Genomic DNA, 5,588 nt, shown 5'->3' on the forward strand with positions numbered 1-5,588 from the left:
CGCAGATCCTGTTGGTCCCAGGAACAAAGTAAAAACCATTCTGGTTGCCAACAGCTTCCTACGCAGCAAACAGCCATCCAGCCTCCGTGACTGGGCTCTTCCAGGTCACCCCAGGCTCTCTTCCGGGTCCAGAACCCACAGGATCCTACAGGAGGGGCCGACAACTGCTTGCCTTCGACACTTAAAACTCTCGGTCTAAGGTTCCCTAGGAGCGTAAAAGGCACAGCGTTTTCTGACCGCAGCTTCAGGTCTCCCTCGCCTGTCCCGGTACCTCTCCTGCAGGAGGGAACTCTGTGGGAACCGCTCGTTGATTCTGATGGTTAACTCTGTCAGATGTCTTTGATACTGGGCATAGGAGTTGGAAGAGGGCTGGAGAGAAAAATGAACTGCAAGACTCCAGCACAGGAGGTGGGATTGATGGCAGACGTCTGCTTCCTCTCTAAACCCAATAAACATCTCAAATTGTCATCCACTTTCCTATACCCTTGATTTGTGAAATGGATCACTGAGGCTTTCTCTGTCTTTCCGGAAATGCAAACAGCTGAATTTTCAAGAGCTTGAATTCTCTCACACTTTTCAGTCAAGAGTGGGGCTATAAACTCCTTCCTCACAGGAAATAAGGAACTGCCACAGCTTGGAAGAAAAACGTATTTTTCCCATAAGCTTTCACATTACCCAAAAAAAACACTATACATCCGGATGTAAACCCCCCCCCCCCAAGAGATTTACAGACCCTACCAAGAGCGTTCCCACGCAAACGCATCATCTCCCAATCGCATCCTGAAGACACCATGCAACCAATTCCATCCTTTTCTGGACGAACCTGGGCAGAGGACAAGTGCAGAGGAGCCCAGAGAAGGGCCTTGACAAGTCAGGAGACCCAATTTGGGGTCGCAATTCTCACCCACTCCCAAAGTGTTTGCTTTGATCTTCCCCTCCCACCATACTACTTCTTCTGCTACCTGGTTTCTCCCTGTATTTCAGGATCCTCCAATTGCCTTCTGGTCTTACAGACGGGAGAATAAAGGAAAAATGGCATCGTTTCCACCTTAAAAGTTACAAGCACTTCACCAAAAGGAACAGCCTAGGTAGAGCCTTTTTAAAACAAATGCCCGCCCACTGCTTCACCCTCCTCATTTCCACCTCAGCAGAGCATTTTAGCAGAAAAGCTGACTCAGAGCAGTAGCTCCCTCCTGTAGTCCCAGCACTCTGGGAGGCTGAGTCGGGAGGATCTCTTTAGCCCAGAAGTTCAAGACCACCTTAAGCACAAAGTAAGACCCTTGCCTCTACAAAAAAAAAGAAAGAAAGAAAGAAAAGAAAAGAAAAAAAAAATTGAAAAATTAGTCGGATTTGGTCTTGAGTGCCTGTAGTCCCAGCTACTAGGGAAGCTGAAGTGGGAGGATCTCTTGAGCCCTGGAGATTCAGGCTGCAGTTGAAAGAGATCAAATGAAAAAAACTAAAAGATAGAAATGAAGCCCACAGGCAAGCAGCCCGGGCGGCGCCCTGACAGCCCGGGCGGCGCCCTCAGCCTAGTTAAAGATCGACCCCGGACCCAACCGATTAGGTTAATTAGGTTATCTATAGACTCCGGACATTGTAAGGACAAACGTTGTGAAAGTCTCTGTCCTGCTCTAATTACCGGTGTCTGCCACATATCTTAGTCCTGGGCCCAGTACAAACACAATCCTCTATTTTGTCCCAACTTCCTGAGCCCAACACCCCCCCCCCCACACACACACATCTCAGAAACACCACCTAGAGAGCCCCTGATAAGATCACAACCGTTTGTAGTTTTACTAAAAGCGCGGGAACAAATGGAAAACTGTTAATTGTATTAACCAATTACCAGTTGTAATGCTGCAACCAAAAGAATTCCTTTGTACCTCTGTAACCTTGCATATCCTGTATGCATCAGGCTATAAAGAGCGGCCACATGCATCATTCGGGGCCCTCTTGTATGTTGTAAAACAGAGGGACCAAGTTCGAACTTGCATTAAAGATCCTTGCCACTTGGCTTTGACTCTGGATTCTGGTGGACTTCTTCGGGGAATAAAGGGTCTGGGCATAACATTTGGGGGCTCTCCTGGGATTCCCCCAAGCCCACCAGACCCCCGGTCAACGGATCTACTAGGATCGATCTGCTAATAGGTGAGCCGGCTCGTCTATGTTTGTCTGTCTGTGTCCTGTCTGAATTCGCGGCTCTCTAAGTCCGCCTGAGGCTGTTAGCCTGTCTGAATTCGCGGCTCTCTAAGTCCGCTCGGAATCAATCTGTGACTCGCGAGGTTTGAAGCTGAAAGCTGGCATAGGTCCTGGCAGACGCGCTATAGGACAGCCAGCGGAGACCGGTGGGAGACGTCCCCCGGCTCTCATCTGGTTCTTGCCTGAACTCTGACCCAGATTTCTGGTGCGCGCCTGCGACTGACATAAACTTGTTGTTGATATTCCAGCAACTCACTTTTCCCTTGCAGGACCTGTTCCAGCAACTCACTTTTCCCTTGCAGGACCTGTTCCAGCAACTCACTTTTCCCTTGCAGGACCTGTTCCAGCAACTCACTTTTCCCTTGCAGGACCTGTTCCAGGCACCACTCTGGGCGCTACTGTTCAAGATGGGTAATACCCAGAGCACTCCCCTATCTCTCCTTACAAGTAATTTCAAGGATGTTAGGGCAAGGGGCCATGATCTTGGTATGGACATCAGGAAGGGAAAGCTAATTACTCTGTGCCGCTCCGAGTGGCCCGCCCTTAATGTAGGGTGGCCACCCGAAGGGACATTCTGTCTTCCTGTCATCACTAGAGTAAAGTCCAAGGTTTTCCAGCCTGGGCGTGCTAGTCACCCGGATCATATCCCATATATCCTCGTATGGCAGGATCTAGCTGGGAACCCGCCCCCTTGGCTGTCCCCTTTCCAATTAGCCTCTGAACCCTGTAAGACACTGGTTGCTCGGCCGCTAAAATCCAAGCAACCGACTGCCCCCCCCCATCCTGTTCTACCTGATAGCGAGGACCCACTGTCCACAGAACCCCCTCCGTACCTCTCCGGGCCGCAGGCCTCAGCCCACCCCCCAGGCTGAGCCGCGGGAGGGAGCAGGCGGACGGGAGGCGGCCAGCGCACCCGGACCCACTGAAAGGGAAAGTAACTCTGAAGGGCCGGCGTGGGTCCTCTGTAAGCTGAGCGCTGGTGACTTTGTCTCTGGGTCTTACTTCTTTTCTAAAGTTTCTCGTTCCACCTAACGAGAAACACCCACAGGTGTGGAAGGGCAAACCACCCCTTCATCTGGCGTCCAACGTGGAAGCTTTTCTCTAAGGTAAAGGTACGCCGGACAAGTCAACGAGAGACTCCCGAGTACGTCTACAGTCAGCCTTGTGGTAAGCTTGTGCGCTCGGAAGAACCTAGGGTAACAATGGGGCAAACTAAAAGTAAATATGCCTCTTATCGCAGCTTTATAAAAATTCTCTTAAAAAGAGGGAGAGCCTCCCATAGCTGAAGCCAGATATCAGTCCTTTTCTATAAAAATGCTAAAAGAAATGAAAGAAGGAGTAAAACAGTATGGACCCAACTCTCCTTACATGAGAACATTATTAGATTCCATTGCTCATGGACATAGACTCATTCCTTATGATTGGGAGATTCTGGCAAAATCATCACTCTCACCCTCTCAATTTTTACAATTTAAGACTTGGTGGATTGATGGGGCACAAGTACAGGTCCGAAAAAATAGGACTGCCAATCCTCCAATTAACATAGATACAGATCAACTATTAGGAATAGGTCAAAATTGGAGCACTGTTGACCAACAAGCAATAATGCCAAATGAGGCCATTGAGCAAATCAGGGCTATCTGCCTTAGGGCCTGGGAGAAAAATCCAAGACCCAGGAACCGCCTGCCCCTCCTTTCACTGTCAGGAAACGAGAGGAGGGGCCAGCCTCAGGCCCCGCAACAAATTGGGGCATTCCAAATTCAACCCTTTGTTCCTCAGGGTTTTCAGGAATAACAACCCCCACTGTCGCAAATGTCTCAGGGAATAAGCCAGTTATCACAATACAGCAATTTTCCCCCGCCACAAGTGGCAGTGCAGCAGTAGATTTGTGTACTTTACAAGCAGTCTCTTTGCTTCCAGGGGAGCCTCCACAAAAAAAAAAAAAAATCATGACTAAGATGGTATATATACCAGGAAAGGGATTAGGAAAAAATGAACATGGCATTAAAGTCCCAATTGAGACTGAGAAAAATCAAGAAAAGAAAGGAATAGGATATCCTTTTTAGGGGCGGCCACTGTAGACCCTCCTAAACCCATTCCATTAACTTGGAAAACAGAAAAACTGGTATGGGTAAATCAGTGGCTGCTACCAAAGCAAAAACTGGAGGCTTTACACTTATTAGCAAAGGAACAATTAGCAAAGGGACACATTGAGCCTTCATTCTCACCCTGGAATTCTCCTGTATTTGTAATTCAAAAAAAAAAAAAAAATCAGGCAAATGGCGTATGTTAATGGACTTAAGAGCTGTAAACGCTGTAATTCAACCCATGGGGCCTCTCCAACCTGGATTGCCCTCTCCAGCCATGATCCCAAAAGACTGGCCTTTAATTATAATTGATCTTAAGGATTGCTTTTTTACCATTCCTCTGGCAGAGCAAGATTGTGAAAAATTTGCCTTTACTTTACCAGCCATAAATAATAAAGAACCAGCCACCAGGTTTCAGTGGAAAGTATTACCTCAGGGAACGAACAAGTTAAACGAGCCTTTATCAATTCTGGTGCATGGCAAATTGGCCTTGCTGATTTTGTGGGAATTGTTGATAATCATTACCCAAAAACAAAAATCTTCCAGTTTCTAAAATTGACTACTTAGGATTTTACCTAAAATTACCAGACATAAACCTTTAGAAAATGCTCTGACAGTATTCACTGATGGTTCCAGCAATGAAAAAGCAGCTTACACAGGGCCAAAGGAGCGAGTAGTCAAAACTCAATATCAATCAGCTCAAAGGGCAGAGTTGGTTGCAGTCATTACAGTGTTAAAAGATTTTAATCAACCTGCTGATATATCAGATTCTGTATATGTAGTACAGGCTACAAAGGATGTTAAGACAGCTCTGATTAAATATAGCATAGATAATCAGTTAAACCAACTGTTCACTTTGTTACAACAAAAATAGGACATGAGAAATAGAGGAAGGTAATAACCTGGGGAAGAAGTTTTGCTTGTGTTTCACTAGGAGAAAATCAGCTTCCTATTTGGATACCCACTAAACATTTGAAGTTCTACAATGAACCCATCGGAGATGCAAAGAAAAGCGCCTCCACGGAGATGGAAACACCGCAATCGAGCACCATTGACTCGCAGGATAAATCAAGTGGTGATATTAGAAAAACAGATAAAGTCACCACGCACCAGGAAGGCAAAGCTGCCAACCTGGGCACAGTTAAAGAAGCTGACGCTGTTAGCTAGAAAAAGCCTAGCCAGCACAAAGGTGACACAAACCTCAAAAAAAATGCTGCTTGCAGCTTTAATGGTTGTATCAACAGTGGTAAGTCTCCCCATGCCTGCAGGAGCAGCTGCAGCTAATTATACCTACTGGGCTTA

The sequence above is a fragment of the Rhinopithecus roxellana genome, chromosome 3 (assembly GCF_007565055.1).
Source record: "Rhinopithecus roxellana isolate Shanxi Qingling chromosome 3, ASM756505v1, whole genome shotgun sequence".
Lineage (NCBI taxonomy): Eukaryota > Metazoa > Chordata > Mammalia > Primates > Cercopithecidae > Rhinopithecus > Rhinopithecus roxellana.